The sequence below is a fragment of the Grammomys surdaster genome, unplaced genomic scaffold (genome assembly GCF_004785775.1).
Source record: "Grammomys surdaster isolate TR1022 unplaced genomic scaffold, NIH_TR_1.0 126313, whole genome shotgun sequence".
Classification (NCBI taxonomy): Eukaryota; Metazoa; Chordata; class Mammalia; order Rodentia; family Muridae; genus Grammomys; species Grammomys surdaster.
This window is the reverse complement of record NW_021621113.1, coordinates 9,013,993-9,035,658: the sequence shown is the minus strand read 5'-3', so window position 1 is coordinate 9,035,658 and position 21,666 is coordinate 9,013,993.

Below are 21,666 nucleotides of genomic sequence, written 5' to 3'. Positions count from 1 at the left end.
GCTCTGACCCGCGAAGGGTGTCCTGTGCGCCCCGCTGAGCTCTCCGTTCACCCTCTAGTTCCCGTCCCTTGCTTGGACTCCTTTTTCTTTTCCTTTCTTTTTTCGTCTTTCTTTTTTCTTTTCTTTCTTTTTTTTTTTTTCTTTAGCGCCAAACTAAGTGCCGCCAAATTCGGATCTCCCGCGGAAAATGCCGCGCCTCGATTGGCTGCTACAGCATATATAAGCTCCTCCCACCCTCCCACCCCCGGAAAGGCTTAGTCCCAGAAACAACGATTACGACAGGAGCTTAGTAGCTTAAAGGGGCCGCGACATCTGCTGACTTCAGCGTCTCGTAACAGCCGGCGAAATTGAGTTAGGAGGTGCATCTGGAACTCCCAACACAACGACCGACGACAGTACAGCGAAGAGCGCTGAGGAGTGGACCTCACTTCCTTGGGGTGGTGCCAAACACTTAAAGGAGAGTCAGAACCTGGACCTGAGCCTTGACCCTCAAGTGCATTTCTGAGGCCACAAAATCTTTTGTTTGTTCTCTTTGTTGCTTGATTAAATTAAATCGTTTATTAACATATTAATTAATATAATCATTATGTCCCCTTTCTCTTCAATTGAAACCCAGGAACCTGTTCCTCCTGGCTTTAGTTGACAGAGGGGAAGGAAAGGGTGGCACCTCCCATTTATGTTTTTCTTCAGGAAAAAACTAACCTCTATTGAGTGCCTACTGTACACTAGCACAGTACACCAAGTCTAGACCATTACATGTGCTATGTTGTTTAATTTATCCCATAAGTCCTGAGCAGTAGGATGGGTAAGACCAGAAAGTCGGAGGGGCGGGATAATTTGCCTAGGGTCATTCACACATTTGCTGATCTGAGAGTTGGCAGTCAAATGTAGGACAGTCCAGGTTGGGAGTCTTTGTTCTAGAAAAGAGCTCCTCCGGACTCTCCCTAGCTCTGCCCTGCCCTTGATAGGCACAGCAGGGGTGAGGGTCCAGAGGTTGTCAGACACAGTCCTTTTCCCAGGGCCCAACACGGTTACTGAGTCAAACACCTCCAGGTTTCTTCTAAACAATTATTTTACTGCAACAGTCTCTCTCATTCATAAAGTTCCCTTACTGATCATCCACTTACTGTCTCCCAAGAGAAGAGAGGCTAGAGGAGTGTGAGGCAGGGAGAGACGGGGCATCAGCAGGTGCTGGCCTACTTTACTGCTGTGTGGGTTGGGTTTGGTTCGGTTTAATGTTTCCAGTTTGGATCTTAGCATTCGAAGCCCTCCAGAGTGAGTCCCCAGGTTAAGACCTCATCAGATCATCACAAATCAGGTGGCCCAGGCTTTGTCTTCTTAATTCACATCCAGGACCCTAACCCTTCTACAAAAGCTGATTGACAAGATTTCTTCTCCATTCTCTGGGTCTCTTTTTCTCATTCCTAATGACACCTCTTGGCGGTCACGGAGAAATCCCATGAGATAGTATACGCAAAGCCTTCTGCACAGAGCCTGGTCCGTGAGAACTGGCAGCTGTTGCTATACGGGAGTTTGATCTGAAACACACAGACCCCTTAGTCTATAGCAGAACAACAAGGGGTGGTGGCACATGACTTTAATCCCAGCCCTTGAGAGGCAGAGGTAGGTAGATCTCTGAGTTCAAGGGCGACCTGGTCTACAGAGTGAGTTCCAGGCCAGCCAGGACTACACTGTCATGGGAAACCAATAAATAAACAAATAAAAAACTAGTCGGCTATCTCACTGGTTCTTCAACTCCCAGTTTAAACCTCTCCTCCTCCAGGAAGTCTTCCCTGCCTGTTTGCCCTCTCTCACCCTGAAGGCCTTTACACTTTAAATGTTTATTGTGGTTTGCCTCAAGCTAGACTTGGCTTTCTTGCCTTGTAAGTCATTGCTTTCTATCTCCGTTGGTTCAATGCTCCCTGTCAAGTCTCTCTTCGAATGAGGCCTGGCTTGGAATGCAGTAGGTGGACAATAAACATTATGACTTGCTTGTGTGTCCGGCTAAGAAAGGTAGTGAGTGAGACTTGAAGTCATAAAGTCTAGGGGTCCCTCGCAAAGTCCTGTCCCCTACTTCTGGCTGAACAACCCTGGGCAGGTGAGCTGTCGGCCCACCTCTCTGAACCTCCATGTCTTCAGTCACCCAATACAGATTAAGCTGCCACTCGACTTTCAGCCAAGGTCTTCAGAGGCACCGTTCACAGGACAGTGGAAATGATGGCCACGGGTCTGTAGCAAGGCCCCACCACACGCACTTCACCCCCGGGGTCTCCTGATCCCCACAACACACAGCACAGTCATTATCCCCATTCTACAGATGAGGGAACCTGGAAGGAATTGTGGCTGAGCAGGTTTGGAGCCGAAGCAGGGCCCCAGGGCCAGGGAGGGAATGGAGGTGGCAGGGTGGGGCTGGGAGCAGAGGAGAGAGCCAGCAGCCAGTGAGGGGGCTGAGAGCCAGTTCTCTGTGGTTGAGTTTCGGGTGGTTGGGGTTGGCTTTGGAGTTTCACTCCCTGGGAACGGATGGATTCCTGTGAGAGGTGTGGGCATGCATCAAGCAGGTCCCCTGCAGCTTGAGTTCTTGCTTCGGCCATCCGGCCATCCGTCCATCCGTCCATTCATCCGTCCCTGCTTCGTGTTGTATCAGTCAGGGCGCTGGACTGCAACACCTACACCTTTGAAGTCGGACAGCAAAAAGTGGCCTTTCCATTCGTTTTCTGGGACGCCCCATATGTTGAGTACGGAATCCACAGAAGGGTGCCAGGTGCACCCTGGGTGCTTGATGTAAACACCCAGCTGTGCACTTAACATTAGCTTATTTTTATTGTTTGGTGGTAGTTGTGGTGCTTCTGAAACAGGGTCTCACTATGCAGCCGTGGCTAGCCTCTCTCTGTAGCCCAGGCTGGTCTCAAACTCACAGAGATCCACCTGCCTCTGCTTCCCAAGTATTGGGATTAAAATTCATATGGCATCAACCCAGTATGGTGGCCTGCACCTTTTAACCTCAGCAGTTGGGAGGCAGAAGGCAGGCCGATCTCTGAGTTTGAGGCCAGCCTGATCTACATAGTGAGTTCTAAAACTGAGACCCTGTTTCAAAAAAACAAAAATGAAAGCATGTGCCACCATGCTTATTTTACTGAAGTCTCTGAGTTCTCTTGTAACAGCTCATGAGCACATGAGAAAACTCAGGATGAGCCGTGTAAGCAGTGACGCTCTACCTTCCTTATGCTGACTGAGGTCCTTTAATACAGCTCCTCATGTTGTAGTGACCCCCCCCACCATACATCAATTTCACTGCTGCTTCATAACTGTGCTTTTGCTACTGCTATAGATTGTGGTGTAAGTATCTGTGTATCTGTGTTGTCTGATGGTCTTAGGCAACTTTTTTTTTTTTTTTTTTTTTTTTGGTTTTTTCGAGACAGGGTTTCTCTGTGTAGTCCTGGCTGTCCTAGAACTCACTCTGTAGACCAGGCTGGCCTCGAACTCAGAAATCCGCCTGCCTCTGCTTCCCAAGTGCTGGGATTACAGGCATGCGCCACCACCGCCCAGCTTGGTCTTAGGCAACCTTAAGCAACCCCTGTGAAAGGGTCATTTGACATGCCTCCCCACTCCCCCACCCTAAAGGAGTCACGCCCCACAGGCTGAGGACTACTGATATAAAGGCACGTGAGAAAAGGTTGTATAGGGAAGGTTTCAGGGGATCTCTGTCTCTCAAGACACTGAGGTCTTTTAAAAAGATGTACTCGTAAAAAAGGTTTTATGTGTACAATTGCTTTGCTTGTGTATTTTTTTTTTTCGGTGCCGTGTGCATGCCTGGTGCTAGAGGGAGTTAGTGATGGTTGTGAGCCTTCGTGTGGGTGCTGGGAACTGAACCTGAGTCCTTCACAAGAGCAACAAGTGCTCCTAACTGCTGAGCCATCTCTATGGGGCCGTATACCAAGAACGCTAAACAAAGCACCAGTCTCAGAAATCCATGCCTTGCCAGTGAGCCAGGGGCTCCGGGACTGCAGAAAGAATGTGCAATCCCGGCACATGGAGGCTGGAGGTGAAGCAGCGGTTCAAGGTCAGCCTCAACTACATAGTCTTAGGATAGTCTGGACCATATGAGACCCTGCATGCATACATACATACATACATACATACATACATACATACATACACACTGCTCACAACTGGGTACATGAGAGATGCTTCAAACCATTTACCAGATGATGAAATTATGACTCAGGATATTAAGGACCTGCCTGAGGCACAGAGCTGATAAAGTCCTTGTCCAAGCTGGGCACAAAGAGCCTTGGAAAAGTCCCTAAGCCAGTGCAAACGTCCATTCTCCATGTGAATCATCTGCTGGTGTGTCTCCTGAAAAATATCTCAGACTCCTCGGCTCAAAACCCTGTTTAGCATCCAGGTCATGGTGGCACACACCTTTAATCCCAGCATTCAAGAGGCAGAGGCAGGTGGATTGCCAGGTTGGAGGCCAACCTGGTCTATAGAGTGAGAGATCGCGTTCCAGGATAGCCATGGCTACACAGAGAAGCCCTGTCTTGAAAAATAAATTAAAAAAAAAATCAATCCTGTTTATCAAAGCCTGGAATACTTGGTACAGGCTTCTGGGAGAGCCAGATGTGGTGATTCATACCTGCAATCCTGGCACCTACTAGACTAAACCAGGAGGATTGCCTTGAGTCTAGATCACCCTAGACTACAGGCTACATAGCAAATACCAGACCAACTAGAGTTCTAGAACAGGCTACATAGCAAATACCAGACCAACTAGAGTTCTAGAACCTGTCTCTCTCTCTCTCTCTCTCTCTCTCTCTCTCTCTCTCTCTCTCTCTTTCTCAGAATTAGAGAGCATTCATGGGACCAGAGAGATGGCTCAGCAGTTAAGAACACAGTGTTTTGGTGGTGGCACTCGCCTTTAATCCCAGCACTTGGGAGGCAAAGACAGGCGGATTTCTGAGTTCGAGGCCAGCCTGGTCTACAGAATGAGTTCCAGGACAGCCAGGGCTCCACAGAGAAACCCCGTCTCAAAAAACCAAAAAAAAAAAAAAAAAAAAGAACACAGTGTTTTCGTAGAGGATGAGACCCAGGCTTGGTTCCCACCATCTACATAGTGTTCCAGCATCCACATAGTAGCTTACAACTGCCTGCAATCTCTAGTTCCAGGGGATCTTGCTTCTATATGGTACACACAATCACACACAAGCATGCACACACACACACACACACATACACACATATAAATAAAAATATTTTTATTTTATATTTTGATTCTTTGAAACTGTGTTTCTCTATATAGTCCTGAATCTCTTGGTACTTGCTATGTAGACCAAGCTGGCCTCGAACTCACAGAGATCTATCTGCCTCTGCCTCCCAAGTGTTGGGATTATTTAAGTCATGGGCCAGCACCCCCATCATAAATTGGACAGGCACACACACACACACACACACACACACACTCACACATAAACGCCATATACATAAATAAAAATAAAATTTAGAATCTCTGTTCTAGTTTTCAAATTTTTTATATTTATTCTGTGTGCATTGGTGTTTAGCCTGCGTGCATGTCTGTGTGAAAGTGTTGGATCCTGGAATTACAAGATGTTTGTAAGCCACCACATGTTTGCTGGGAATTGAACTCAGGACCTCTGAGTGAAGAGTCAGTGCTCTTAACTGCTGAGCCAGCCCCAAATTTTAGAATCTTAAAACAAACAAACAAATGACAACAAAAACCATAAACAAAAGGCCAAAAAAGTGCCAGGCATCCTGAAAGCCTAGTCCCCCTGTTCCAGTCCCCTGTTACCACATGTCACCTGTCCAGATGGATAGAAGTTGAGCAGGTGTACCAAGGAGGAAAATCCCCACTTACCCTCATCTTTGTGCTTTCTATTCAGTGGATGGGAAGAGGAGATGTTAAGGGGGGGTGGGTGGAAACATGCTCCTGGTAGTACAGCATTGACCTAGAACGTATAAGGCCCTGGGTTCGATCCTGGCACTGAAAAGCAGGAAGCGTATGAAGGAGGAAAAAAGTTGCTGCCTCAGTGAAACTAGGCCAAAGGAGAACACCATTGCTGGGAGCTAGGGCACTGCAATGAAGCTTGGGTCCTGGCCTTCCTGTTGTACCTGGTACATCCATTCAGTATGGAGAGTTAAGACTTTGAAGTACTTCATATAAAGTCCTGTGCTTGCTCGCTCTCTGTTTTAAAGATTTATTTATTTATTTTATGCATATGAGTACCCTGTTACTCTGAGGGCAACAGATCCCATTATAGATGGTTGTGAGCCACCTTGTGGGTGCTGGGAATTGAACTCAGGACCTCTGGAAGAACAGTCAGTGCTCTTAACCACTAAGCCATCTCTCCAGCCCAAGTCATGTGCTCTTATGCAGACCACTGCACCACCCTGCGCCTCCATTCTTCCCTTGAGAAATGAGGCTGATTGTGGCAGTCTCGCAGGTTATTGTACTGAAGTGAATCTGGGATGGAGATGTGAATGCTCCTGGTGTGTGTGTGTGTGGTTGTGTGTGTGTGCGTGTGTGTTTCATGTGCAATGACTAGTGTGTGTATGGAGGTCAGAGGACAACTTGCAGGAATTGGTTTTCTCCTTCTTCCTCGTGGGTCCTGGGGATTCGCTGAGGGTACAGGAACATTTCTTAAGCCGTCTGGAGATTTAGAAGGATGATTTTCACTAGGCGGTGGTGGCGCACACCTTTAATCCCAGCACTTGGGAGGCAGAGGCAAGCGGATTTCTGAGTTCGAGAGTTTGAGGCTAGCCTGGTCTACAGAGTGAGTTCCAGGGCAGCCCAGGCTATACAGAGAAACCCTGTCTCGAAAAACAAAACAAAACAAAAAAAGAAGGATGATTCTCCAGGGAAGATGTACATCAGCACACAGTTAACATCCTCGGTCACTTGGGAGGTGACAAAACCACCATGAGAATCTGTTTCCCACTCACTGGCATGGCCGACATGAGAGAGATGGACACCAGCAAGTGTCGGCCAGGATGTGAAGAAATCCGAGCCTCGTGCACAGCTGCTTCATAAACAATTTGGCGGTTTCTCAAAAACCCACACACAGACAGAGCGGGCCTGTAATCTCTGGACTCAGCCTACACAGTGTGGCCAAAACTCAGCAGACCCCCTCTTCCGTTAAATCAAATATATAGATAAATGAATGAAGCAGAAAGTCTGAGCATGGCACACACCTTTAATCACAGCAGTTGGGAGGCAGGCAGATCTCTATGCGTTCAGGGCCATCCTTGGCTACACAGTGAGACTTTATCTCAAAAATATAAAGGCAAACCACCTAGTATGCTCCAGCAATAGTGATCCCAGATATAAACTTAAGAGAACTGAAAACCCAGCCTAGTGTTGGTGGTGCACGCCTTTAGTCTTAGCACTCAGGAGACAGAGGCAGACAGATCTCTGTGAGTTTGAGGCCAGCCTGGTCTACAGAGCTCATTCCAGGCTAGCCAGGAAACACAGAGAAACCCTGTCTCAAGAAACAAAACAAAGGAGAAGAAGAAAACCCTTCTCTACATAAAAGTGTGTACACAAACTAGGCATTGCAGTGCGTGCGTTTGGTTCTAACAGAGGCAGAGGCAGGCATGAGTTCCAAGCCAGCCAGGGCTACATAAGGGAGACCCTGTCAAACAAACAAACAAACAAGTGTGTACACAAGTATTAGTAGCCACTGTTTTTAATGACTCCAGAGTAAAAATAACCCAGGTGCCATTAACCAATAAACGGATAAATTAAGTAAACTATAAATCATAGCCATACAATCAGTGTGTGCATCTGGTTTTTTTTTTTTTTTTTTTGAGACAGGATCTCTCTCTGACTGTCCTGGAACTCACTCTTTAGACCAGTACAGCCTTGAACTCACAGAGTTCACCTACCTGCCTCTGCCTCCTGAGTACTGGGATTATAGGCCCAGTGTATCTAGCTAGCTAGCTAGCCATGAAAAGAGAAGGACCATTTATACTCCAACATGAATGAACCTTTAAAATATTTTGCCAAGTGGAAGACGCTGAACACCAAAGGAGCTACATATGATAGGATCTAGTTTATGTGAAACACTAAGACAAGTCCAGGAATGGGCAGTCTACATAGAGACAGAGAAAGAACCAGCGTTTGCTGAGGATGGGTCGGTCTTCATTATCTTCATTATAGATGAGGGAAGGAAAGCGCAGAATGGGTCCTGCTCCCACGTATCTGTGAGATTTTAAGTCTTTGTTTTATCAGGTTCAAGGGCCATGCTCTGCTGGTGAACCTGCATTCTTTCAACCAGTGGGCTCTGCAAATCCTCCGGCTTGCCTGGCTTCCTTCTCGGTGCCTTTGATGAAGGGCTGGGGCGAAAGGGGAAGGCTGCCATCTAGAGGGCAGCTGCCGCACCCACCGGGCGCACGCGTAAGACGGTGGAGGGAAAAATGCCGCCCTGGTGGGAAAGCCCGGGCTTCCAGTTTGGGCAGATTCTTTCCAGATGTTTCCAGACGCTGACTATGTTTTTCACAGATGCTGGGACCTGTGGAGGTGACCACACACGAAAGGGGGCATCCATCCGCACGTACAGCTCAGTGACAGGGCACTTGATGAGGGGTTTGTTTACTCTCCAGAACTAAGGGGAAAAAATGCTGCTCTTGGGGCAAGGGGGCAGGAGTGGGAGGTAGAGAAAAGGGTAGGTAGGATAAGAGTAATCAGAACGCATTATATATATATATATATATATATATATATATATATATATATATATGTATATATGCATGGAATTGTCAAAGAATAAATTTAATCTAAACATCAGCTATTTTAAAAATTTTTTACTGCTGGTCTAGTTCAATTTTTTTTTTTTCTGGATTTAGTGGTTCATGTTCATAATCCCAGCACTTGGGAGGATGAGGCAGGAGGATTGCCAGTAGCTCAAGGCCAGTCTAGAGTCAGAGAGAGAACCAATAGAGGTGCCTGGAGCAGTTTGGGGGAGCTCTATGCTCAGTATGTTTTCCCCTCATATTCCTGATAGCGCCTCACCTTGTCTCTTTCTGGCTTAAGGTCTAGCAAGCAGCGCCCCACCATGGCTGGACCTTGTCCTGCCCCCAGCACCTTTGACCTCCAGCCTCTTCACATTTTGGCCCTGAGTTCTGATAACACACTTGTCTAACTGCCTCTGCCACCTCTCTGCTCCTCCATGACTCGCAGTGTTCTGCTTAAAATGTCGTTCTTCATCTCCAACCCCAGGGAAAACACCCTATGCTTGCTAGCGCTCTCTCTCTCTCTCTCTCTCTCTCTCTCTCATCTTTTTTTGCAGATGTTTTTGAGATGGGGCATCAGGTAGCCCAGGCTGGCCTCCAACATTCTATGTAGCCAAGGTTTCCCTTGAGTTCTTGAGGCATCTGTCTCTACCTCCCGTGTGCTGGAATTACAGATGTGAATCACCAGACTCAGTTTCTTGATTCTTGGAGAAAACCTCAATGTATAGCCCAGGCTGACCCCAAACTCGAAACCCCCCTGCCTTGGACACTAGGAGAAAGGGACTACAGGTTGCAGGTGGATTTCTGAGTTCGAGAGTTCGAGGCCAGCCTGGTCTACAGAATGAGTTCCAGGACAGCCAGGGCTACGCAGAGAAACCCTGTGTCAAAACAAACAAACAAAAGAACAAAAGAATCAACAAAAAAAACCCCAAAAACAAAACAACCACAGGTGTGATGGCACACAAATTTACTCCCAGCTCTGGGGAGGCAGGATCTCTGTGAATCCCAGGCCAGCCAGCCTTTGGAATCTCACTGGTGTTGGGTGCTGATGGCTAATGGCCATCCCCAGAAGCTGACTCTGACCCCAGTTCACACCATCCTGTTGTATCTTAGCCCAACAGCAATTCCTTAATAATTATGGCTGTTTACACACTCCGCTTGCCCCGTTAGATTAAAGATATTCTTGTCCAGCTCCATGTGTCCTGTCAGGCTTAGTCTTCACATGGCGAAGGGGAAGTAGATGCAAGCCCCTTCCCGGAAATAGTTGCAGGCCACTGACACAGTCTCTGGAGCTTTGTGTCTGGAAATACTGAGTCAGGGCCCTGGAAGGGTCATAGGTCACCGCGGAGGCTAACATTCTCCCGTATCTCCTTCTCCAGACCCCTGGAAAAAGAACCTTAGCTTCTACCTTAGCTTCTCCCTCTAACCCACTTCCCACTCCTACTCCTCCACCCATCCTGGTCATTTCGTCCTCACCCAGTCTTGAGGCCGGTAACAGCAGTGGCTGGTATTTTTGAGTTAATGCTGTTTAGGTTGACTCTCTTAACTGCCTACTTTTTTTCCCCTTGGAATCTTCTCTGGAAGCCTCGGCTTAAGCTTTCGTAAGTAGGATAAGAACTCCCACCCCACAGGGTGAGAATAAAATCTATAGGCACGGCATCAGAACACTGTAGAAACACATTTCTCTCTCCAGTGCCGCAGCCGGCAGTTGCACGGATTGGCCACACGAGGGCAGTCACATTCAAAAAACCTGCGCTATCACTGTTCCTAAGTTGGCTGATTCTATTGAGCCTTTTCTCTGGTAGTTGACCCTGAGATCAACAGCTTTTCTCATCCCCTTGGAACCTTAAGCTGACCCAGAAGGCTTAGAACTTAAGGCCAAGGACCCTTCAGCAGTATCAGCTCTGCTAGGGGAGGGGACTTGAGGGGAATCCAGCTGTGTCCCATTTGGAGGTGGCAGTGGGAAGGGGAGCTGGCAATTACCAACAGTTCCCCTCCCGCAGGGGGCTGGGACACAGCTGCAGGGTGTAGGGGAGGTAACAGAGAGGGCTTTGGAATTGTCTCCCTAGGGGTTTCCATGGCTACAGATTGATGCAAGCAGCCCGCTAGGCTAGGTCCTTTATCTATATTGTCTCTCCCGGAGACAATGGGCCTTGGGGGTTGCTGGGCTGTATGTATGGATCATAGCTGCAGCCTGGCCTTGTGTGCCCTCTCTGTGAGCCCCCTGACCCTAGCTGCTGAGGCTGAAGGAGGACGGTAATGGGGCAGGCTTTGTAGCCAGCCTTGCCTTGGGGTACCACACTGCTTCATAGGGCCATGGGAGTTAGGCCTAAGGGTCCCTAACAATAAGACACGGAGGCCTCCGGGCACTAAATAGAAGGCATGCACTGATGCACTGGGGGTGGGGGGAGCTTGCTTTGATAAGCTCACGAGGCTGTTCCCTCCCTCACTGTGTGACTGGGTGAGTTATTTTACCTACCCGAGTCTCAACATCCTTAACACATGTGAACACCACCCATTTTATTAAACTGCTGTAGAAGATGTCAGGCAAAGCCTGCAGACAGGAAGGTGCTCAGAGTGAGTCCAGGAGTTCAGAGAGGTTGAGGCATGCCTGGGACAGAACATTGACCAAGAACCCTCTCTCTGGGCCTCAGGTGACCATCTATGACTTGGGGACTTAGAAAGGTTTAAGGGGTAAAATACATCGATGAGCTTATACAAAGTTCTTAGGCTGAGGGTGTAGTTTAGTCTTAGAGCCATTGCATTGCCTGGCATGGCATGCACAGGCTTACTTTGATATCCAGCATCAGAATAATAGTAATAACTTTTTTTTCTGTGTGTGTGTCCCTGTGTCCATCTGTCCAGCCGTCCATCTGTGTGTGTATGTATGTATGTATGTGTATCTGTGTGTATATGTGAGTGTATGTATGTCTTTGCATGTGTGCATGTCTGTATGTGTATGTGTGCACATGTATGTGTATGTTTATATGTGTGCACATGCGTGTGTATAGGCCAGTGGTTGACATTGTTTTTCTCAGTTACAGTCCACCTTTTTTTTTTAATTTTTAACTTTTTAAAATGTATTTGATGTGTGCGAGTGTTTTGCTTTTGTGAACGTAGTGCACAAGATGAATACCTGTTGCCGGCAGAGGTCAGAAGAGAGCATGGGATCCCCTGGAACTAGAGCTGGTCAGGAGACACCATCTAGGTACTAGGAACAGCACCTCCACAAGAGCAAATGCTCTTAACCGCAGAGCCATCGCTCCAGACCGCAGTTTTGCTTTGTTTTGTTTTCTGAGAGTGGGTCAGTGGGTCACTCGTTGAACCCAGAGCTTGCTGACTTAGCCAGACTAGGTAGCCAGCGAGCTCCAAGGATCTTTCTATCTCCAGGTCCACAGAGCTGAGACCACAAGGGTGCTGCCCTGGTGTCTGTCTGTCTGTTTGCCCGTCCGTCCGTCCGTCCGTCCATCCGTCTGTCTGTCTGTCTTTATTGATTGTGCATTGATGTTTTGCCTGCATGTACATCTGTGTGAGGTTGCTGGATCCTGGAGTTACAGAGAGTTGTGAGCTGCCACGTGGGTGCTGGGAATTAAACCCAGGCACTCTGGAAAAGCAGCCAGTGCTTTTAACTTCTGAGCTGTATCTTTAGCCCCCTGCTCTGGCATTTTACGTGGGTGCTGGGTATTGAACTCAGGTCCTCCTGTTATCCCATCAGGTACTTTTCCAAATGAGCCATCTTGCCAGTCCAAATTTGTGTTCTTTTCTTTTTTTTTCTTTAAACAGGTTATCACTGTATATCCTGGCTGGTCTGAAACTTACTATGTAGCCCAAGATGGCTTCCTGGAACTCACAGAGATCCATCTAGCTCTGCTTCCTGAGTGCTGGGATTAAAGACAAGCGCCACCATGCCCTGATTTCTTTCTCTCTCTCTCTTTTTTTTTTTTTTTTTTTTTTTTTTGTTTTTCAAGACAGGGTTTCTCTGTGTAGCCCGGGCTGTCCTGGAACTCACTCTGTAGACAAGGCTGGCCTCGAACTCTCGAACTCAGAAATCCGCCTGCCTCTGCCTCCCAAGTGCTGGGATTAAAGGTGTGTGCCACCATTGCCGGGCCGTGCCCTGATTTCTTAAAATGTGTGTTTGTATGTGTGTGTCTATGTATGTGTAATTGTTTTCAATAATGTGTGTGTGTGTGTGTGTGTGTGCCCACAGAGGCCAGAGTTTGTCTTTTGAGTTACAGTTGTGAGCTGTCTGTAAGTGCTGGGAACTGAACCTGGGTCCTCGGCAAGAGCAGTATAGCACTTTTGACCACTGAGCCATCTCTCCAGGTTTCTGTTTCTCTTTCTTTTCTTTGTCTCTGCCTCCCTCTGTGTCTGTCTGCCTGTCTCTCTCTCTCTCTTTTTCTCTCTCTATCACCTGTTTGGTACTAACATCTATTCCATGGTGTTGGACTATCCAGGGTGGCAGGGGTGGTTGTGGTAGTCAGGGCACCGGAGCTCAAGGAGCTTGCTGGTGAACACGGGACTTGAGCAGCAGGCCCAGGGTCTCAGAATAGGGGAATCGTTGCAGAAGGGGTTACACCGTGTAAGGGAGAAATAGAACTTCAGAAGGGCTTTGTCACCTGGTCGACCAGACCTCACCAAAGGAGGTCATGAGTAAGAGAGGAGGGAGGAAGGAGTCTGGGAGCTGTCATCACTGTATCCCACTCCTGGGACCCCTTGCCTAAGACCAGTTGATCACTAACTCCATATTAATGTTAAGGAAGTGAGGACATACAGATATACCCAAGGCGGCGCTGGTGACGGAACCGAAGGCCTCCTACAAGCTAGGCAAACAGCACTCCAGCTGCAACCCAGATTGCCATGCTACCCAACAGATTGGGCCGCAAATGCATAAGTCTCTCAAGCAAAAAACTTTCTAGTCTGCGTATGGAAAACACACAAGAAAAAAGTAAAATAGATGCTCTGCATGTAAAAAAAAAAACAATACAAACATCTACAAAAGTAGCTCTGTTGGTAGAGTGCTCACCTCGCATAAATGAAGCCCTGGGTTCCATCTCCAGTTACGCCCCTGTAAGATTTCTCAATACAGGCAGGAGGAGTAGAAGTTCAAGGGTATTCCTGACTGCATATTGAGTTCAAGGATAGACAAGGCTACAGGAGGCTCTACCTCAAAACAAATACAAAACAAACAAACGAAACCAGCAAGAAGTGGAACACGGTGGTGGCTCATACCCAATCCCAGCATTTGAGAAGCTAGACAGTGGATTGTTGTATAGGAAGTTCCAGGCTAGCTTAGACTAGAGTAAGAACCTGCCTCAAAAAGCAAAAGCATTTTAAATATGGAATCAGCAAAGAAAATTTAAATGCTTTCAATGTTCACTCTGCATCTGTATCCCTATTCTATAACATTTGTAATCACGTGTGTGTGTGCTGTCAGGCCAGGCACACGTCAAGGTCAGAGGACAGGTTGTAGGAGTCACTTCTGTTCTTTCACTGTGGGACCCGACTCAGGTCACCAGGCTGGCACCTCAGGTACCTTACCACGTCGACCCCAGTGTGCATGTAGCTCAGAGCCTCCCGCACACCAAGTGTCTGATAATGAACGTTGCCCTCGTTAGCGTCACTGAGTTTATTACTGCATCGGCAGTGCTCATCACAAGGCTGAGTGAAACCCTGGCGCTCTCTGAGAACATCACCTGGGGGGAGGGACGGCAGACCCTGCTCGCTCCCTGGTCACACAGCCTTACATTCACCACCTCCCTCCGTGAGTTCTCGAAATAATCTTGGTTTTGTTTTTCTCTAGTCTGCTGAGACAGAGACGCACTCTGTAGCCTGAGAGAGACAGGGCCTCGCTCTGTAGCCCAGGCTGAATCTTTTACTGATGCTCTAGCCTCTGACTCCTGAGTGCCAGGATTACAGGAGTGCACCTTTGTGCCTGGGTTCAGAATTACTGGGGGGTGGAAGGGGAACTAGGGTGATAGCCTAGTGGTGAGAGGGTTTGCCTGGCATACCAGAGTCCCTAGGTTCAATTCCCATTACCATGGACAACAACAACAACAAAAACCTCAACCAATAGAGAAAGTTATTAGGTATTTACACACACACACACACACACACACACACGCACGCACAGAGAGAAAGAGAGAGAGAGAGAGAGAGAGAGAGAGAGAGAGAGAGAGAGATGCTATGCCTCAGAAGAAATGTCCGTTTTAGAGTGAAAAACCTGCCACACTGGCCTTCCTTCTCTGGCCCAGACACTTAATCTCTTATTCAAAATTGAGGATGAAATAAAATAAGTTTATGGGGAAAGCCTTTCATTGGCTTAACGGGGGTGTTAAGAGGTAATAATGTAGACCTATTCAAATACGGTACATAGACCTTAGACCCATTTTCTTCAAACAATTTTTACTCAACTGAAATCAAGCCAGATGCCTCAGAGCCCTCGTTAGCTGGGCCCTCGTTGGCTGGGCCCTCGTTGGCTGGGCACATGGCAATAGCTGAGTGGAGAACTCTACATTTTTCTGTAGACCTTGCAAGAATCCAAAAGGGACTAGAGATGTGTCTTTTTTTTTTTTTTAAAGATTTATTTATTTATTATATATGAATACACTGTAGCTGTCTTCAGACACACCAGAAGAGGGCGTCAGATCTCATTACAGATGGTTGTGAGCCACCATGTGGTTGCTGGGATTTGAACTCAGGACCTCTGGAAGTGCAGTCACTGCTCTTAACCACTGAGCCATCTCTCCAGCCCGAGATGTGTCTTGATGGAAGAACGCTTGCTTAGCATGCACCAGACTGTGGGTTCAATCCCCAACAGTACACAGAAGAACCCCAAATTGTAGATATTATGAACCCTTTTTACAGGTGGGACCAGGAAGCTAAGTCCAAGAGAGAGGAAGCTTTCTGCACAGACTGCACAGCTAGGCGGGACAGAGGCGGGGCTGGGCGTGGCGGCCTTGCCTCGCTCAGCCTGCCTGCAGCTCGTCATGGCCTGTTCCGGCCCATTTGGAAAGGAGTTGAGCGTGGCTCAGGCTTCTCAGATCATGTGTGTCCGCGGGGCTGTGTCATGCAGGCACATGTGTGGCCGTGTGAAGCTGGCCTGGTGCCGGGTCTCATGAAAACCATGTGATAAAAATCTGGTATATCTTCCTGAGATGTCAATTTAACTTAAAGAGAAAAGAGAAAAGAGATGCCACATCTTTACATGAAGACAACACAGATGGCTACAGAATGTTTGAGAACAGAGTCCTCTCCTGGCATCAGAGATAGTGGATAACAGCCAGGTGGAAGGAGGGAGGCGGGAAGGAAGAGGGAAGGAGGGAGGAGGGAGGACAGTTCTTAGGTACCATATGCTAACTGGTCCTCATAACTGTCCATGAGAGAAACTTCTATTGCTCCCATTGTACAGATGGAGATACTGAGGACAGAAACAGTTAAGCCATATGTCCAAATGCACATAGCCAGTAAATGGGACAATCTAAAATGCACAGGTATTTAATACACAAATATTAGAATATCTGGCCAGGCAACAGTGGTGCAGGCCTTTGATCCCAGCACTTTTGAGGCAGAGGCAGGCAGATCTTAGTGAGTTTAAGACCAGCCTGGTTTACTGAGTGAGTTCCAGGACACCCAGGGATGCATAAAGAAACTCTGTGCATCTCGAAAAGCAACAACAAAAAAAAAAACCCTGAATATCTGTGTTAGGCATCACATGTTCAAACAGAAGTTTTAACAGAATGAGGGTGATAAGCAGGTTAGGGTGAAACTCAGTCAGTAAAGTGCTTACCTAGTAAAGGTATGAACAGCTAACAGCTGTCTGTAACTCTAGTTCCAGGGGAACTGATGCCCTCTTCTGGCCTCTTCAGACACTGCATGCATCTGTTGCACAGGCACACTGCTGGCAGAACACTTACACACTTATGGTAAAAATAAACACATCTTTAAAAAAAATTCAAGGCCATTTTTGGCTATATAGAGAGTTGGAGAGGAGCCTGGAAAGAAGAAGAGGGGGCGGGGTAGGAAGGACAGGAGGGAGGGGAGGACAGAGCAGGGAGGAGAATACAGAGCCTCTCCTGGACTTTTTGGCTAGAAGGATAGAGGCTGCTCACAGTGAACGGTTCACTTAGACCAGGCATTCTGATCCCTGACCCCTAGAGTCCGGCTTTTTAGCTCCAGGTTTGTGAGTATTGCTTTTCCATATGACCTTGTCTAAGTTGTCATCTACTCTGGGACTCAGTTTCTTCTCACAGGATGGCAGAGAGGCACTCCAGACACAGAGAGGGTTAGGTAGTATGTCCAAGATGGCAGAGCTCAGGAGTGGAGTCCAGACGATGGCTTCCCTGCGCTGTTCATTCCTTAAGTCCCAGTCTGCTCTCCTGGATGGGCTGTGGAGAACACACAGGCTGGGTAGGTGGTCCTGAGACGCTGAGTTCTGCCAACAGCAGTACCTAAGAAGCTGGGGAGGAACCCTGTGAGGGAATGTGACACTACACCCCACAGACTCTCTGGTGGGGGGTCACCCAGGGCCCATCAAGTGTCAGGAGCTTTACACATGTCATCAAATACAATCAGAGCATCAATCCAGGGAGGCTCTGAGAGGAAAAATTACCTACCTGTGGTAGCAAAGCTGATACATGACAAAGCCGGGAATCCAGCCAGGTGTGTCTGCTTCCCAGGCTCCCAGAAGGAAAGGCCCAGAAGAACTGCCGTGGCTGTGACCGTTTGTATGCTATGTGGACTGGGATGGACTTTTGCAGGGTTAGTGTGTGTATGTGTGTGTACACAGGTGTGTGTACGAGGGCATGTGCGTGCAGGAGCCGGAGGTCGGAGTCAGGCATCTTCTTCCACGGTAGTTCAACTTATATTTTAAGACAGGGCCTCTCACTGAACCTGGAGCTCCGGGATTGGGCTAGAATGGTTTATCAGTAAACCCCTGGGGTTTTCCTGTCCCTTCCTTCTTTGGTACTGAAATTACAGGCATGGGCTGCTGCTGCACTGGCTTTTTAATGTGAGTGTTGGAGATCCAAATTCAGGTCCTCAAGCCTGCGCAGTAGGCTCTTTCCTAACCGAGCCATCTTCTGAGTCTCAAAGTTTTTGTTTGTTTTTTTTTGTTTTTGTTTTTTCAAGACAGGGTTTCTCTTTATAGCTCGGGCTGTCCTGGAACTCACTCTGTAGACCAGGATGGCCTCGAACTCAGAAATCCACCTGCCTCTGCCTCCCAAGTGCTGGGATTAAAGGCGTGCGCCACCACTGCCCGGCGAGTCTCAAAGTTTTAAGTGAAAAGTTCTTTCTCTTTTTACTTGAGGATGCTGGGAACTGAGTTAAGGGTCTACTGCTCAGCTGGGTCCCCAAGCTGGGCAAAAGTTCCAAAGCACTGCAGACAGCAAACACACTGGTCACTCCAAGTTAACCCTAATAGCTTAGGGTCACACAACCTCATGGGGTGAGATGGAAGGCACACCCTTCCTTCAGACTGTGTTGCCGTGTAGACTGTAAGGTGCTGTGGACTCCTAACAGGCTCTTTTGAACAATGTCTGGCTGTTCCAGTCTATGCAGATGCATCTGCATTGAAAGAGGTGATTGGCAGGTTGTAGGACCTCCCAGCAGGGTAAGTCCTGGGAGAAAAACCAAGAGATCACGGAGAGTGCAGCATGTCACACATCTGGATGTGCTCACAGACCCATATGCTGAGGATCGGGTGCGAGTTGGGGAGAATGTATTTGTCTGTATTGGTGCCCCCACCAAGTGTCCCACATAACCTACAGGGGCTTGGCACAGGGTACAGAGACCTGTGTCTTAAAGAAGTTTGTTGGGATGCTAGAAACAACACAGGTTGAAAACCAAACAAGGCTCAGTAAGAACCAGGGTCATGGAGTGGGTGAGTTATCCTGGGGACTCAGCTGGGCTGTAAGTACTTTCCTGCCATACAATACACACTTCTAGCCCCAAACCCATCCCTGCCAGCTGGCCAGCGACCACCTTGATGTACGGTAATGAGTTCCGTGTGTGTCTGTAAGAGCCCAACTCAGCTGCCGAGCAAGCGCCTCTCACAGCTTTCCCTCCCTCCCAGCTCTGAGGTCCGGCTTGGTCTCCCTTCCTCTGTTTGTTCCTGGCAAGGGATGCTGGGAAGGAACAGAGGACAAGTGCCTTCCTGACCACTCTCTTCCAGAGCCTCTGAAGGGCTGTGCCTTCCAGCAGGCCCTGGCAGTTGCTCTATAAGAGCTGTGGGTGAAGTCCTTGGCTTGCCAAGACACCAGCCCACCCCATCCCCAAAGCAGGAATAATAACGACCCATTCTGGCTTAGGGACACCTCCGTGGTAGGAAAGAGACCTAGATTCAAATCTAGGAGGTTTAGGCTCAAGCCTTTTTCTTTTTCTTCTTTTGGCTTTTTGAGACAGGGTTTCTCTGTGTAGCCCTGGCTATCCTGGAACTCGGTGGACCAGGCTGGTCTTGAACTCAGAGATTTTTCTGCCTTCCTTGTACTCAGACTTTGTCTTTTTTGCCTAGATCATTCAGTTTTTTCCTGAATCCTGTTCTTTTTAAAACTAGTTTATTTATTTCATGTGCATTGGTGTTTTGCCTGAATGTATATCTGTGTGAGAGTGTTGGATACCCTGGAACTGGAGCTACGGGCACTTGTGAGTTGTCATATGGGTGCTGGGATTCGAACTCAGGTCCTCTGGAAGAGCATCTACTGCTCTTAACTGCTGACCTAGCCCCCGTCCATAGTTCTTTTTGCTCAGATTGGTCTCTGACTTTATAAAGTGGATTATTATGTGTGAGTATGTTTGGGGTATGTACATGCTGCAGCGTGCATGTAAGGTCAGAGGACAATGTGGGAGTGTGTTCTTTTCACTATGGACACCCTGGGGATTGAATTTGGGTCATCAGTCTTGGCAGCTAGCTCCTTTGACCTACTGGACTTGGCCTCCAGTTCTCAATGTAGTGGAAGATGGCCTTGAATTCTTGATCTTTCTGACTCTGCCTTCCAAGTATAGGAAAAACAGATATGCACCGCCACACCTGACTCCGTTTGTTTGTTTGTTTGTTTGTTTAGAGACTTATTTTCATTGTTATCTGTGTGTTTAATATGTGTTCATGCCTCTGGTGGCCACAAGAGGGCGTTGGATCCTCTGGATCTGCAGTGTGTGTGCTGGGAACCAAACTCTGGCTTTTTGGAAGACCCGGTTGCTCTTTTTTTAAAAAACAAAAAAACAAAAAAAACAAAAACAAGCCAGGCAGTGATGGCACACGCCTTTAATCCCAGCACTTGAGAGGCAGAGGCAGGCAGATTTCTGAGTTTGAGGCCAGCCTGGTCTAGAGTGAGTTCGAGGACAGCCAGAGCTACACAGAGAAACTCTGTCTCAAAAAAACCAAAACAAACAAAGAAACAAACAAAAACAAAAAACAAGCAAACAAAAAAACTTGTGAGCCACCTCTCCAACCTCTTATTTTTATTTTTAAGATTAGTTCTTGCTTTCTATCCTAGGCTGACTTTAAACTCAGTATCCTCCTGCCTCAACCTCCTATGCTAGGCACATGACACCACAATTTAAGAGTCTTGTCTTGACCTCTAACTTGCTGGATGTCTCTGAACAGGCCGCATATGTCAATTCTGGGGGACTTTCCATCCTGACAGGCTTTAGACCTGTGAACAAATGGGGAAAGGTACTGGGAGGAATGGCAGCTTGCTGCTAATCATATGTGGCTCTTGGGTGATTGTCCCTCCCCACCCTGGCCAACATGGGTTTCTATTGACAATAGGGCTTCAGGCCCAAGGAGGCTTTGGCCTATGATATCTGGCTCAGAATAGCAAAATGCTGGTCAGGACAGAGGTGTCTCCAGCAGGAAGGCCAATATGGGTGGCTAAGACAAGCCCCCATCAGAGAGGGATGTGCTAGGGGAAGAGCTGCCCCTCCTTACATAACTTGTCAAAGGCAACCCCCAAATCTTGGTCTCCAAGTCCCCTTATTCTGATCCCACACCTAGTCCATGAGGCCAGACCACAAACTATTACTAAAGCTAGTTGGAACCCCAGTTCCACTCTCTGACCCATCAGTGGGCTTGCAGGCTGACCCCATCATAATTACAACAGCGACCCCTTAGCCTTGCCTCGGAGTGAATCCTAACTGAATGGAGAATAATCAGAGAACTGTGGAGTGAAGTAGGGTGTCATGGCCAGCTTCGGGCGGGGTTGGGGAGGGAGGACAGGGAAGCCTGGTGGCCGGAGGCCACTCTCGGAAGGTCGGCAAGGCCTTGTGCAGGGCATGTCGCAGGCGCCCGAGGAATGTGCGCTGCCTGAAAGAATGAAGGAAGGAAGGAGCGGGGTGCGATGCAGGCGGCCTCCCGGCCGAGTCAGGAAACCCGGGTGGGGGTGCGGCTAATGCTGCAGCGGCCCGATCGCCGATGGGGGCAGCGCGAGAGCAGTGGGGTCAGTGACTGGGCCGGGGGGGTGGGCTCCCCCAGGCCGGATTGGAAGCTGCGAGCCTCGCTGCTGGCAGAGCAGCGGGGGCGCCGCGAGGCTCCGGATGGGCTGCAAGCCCCGCCCGCAGGCTGCGGAGGGAGCCGGAGCCAGAGTGGAGCCAGAGCTCAGACATCCGGGCGCCAGCGAACACCTGCGAGCGGCCCCCAGGGCCCGCGGGGGGCGGGGGAGCGCGGGCAGCGGGCCGGGGGCGGGGCCGAGCTGGGGGCGGGACCCGGAGCCCCGCCCTCCCAGCCTCTGGGCCACGTGGGCCGAGACTCAGCCCTGCCCTGGCGCCGCGGAGCCGCTTCTTGCCTGGAGGCGGGCTAGTCGGGTAGAGCTGCAGTTTTGCGGGAAAGTGAACGAGAGAAGTTTTAAAGGGTGCAGCCGGGAGGCGCGGGGGCTGGGAAAGAGTGGTAACCCCGGACTGCCATAACTACTCGGAAGACTTAAAATTGAG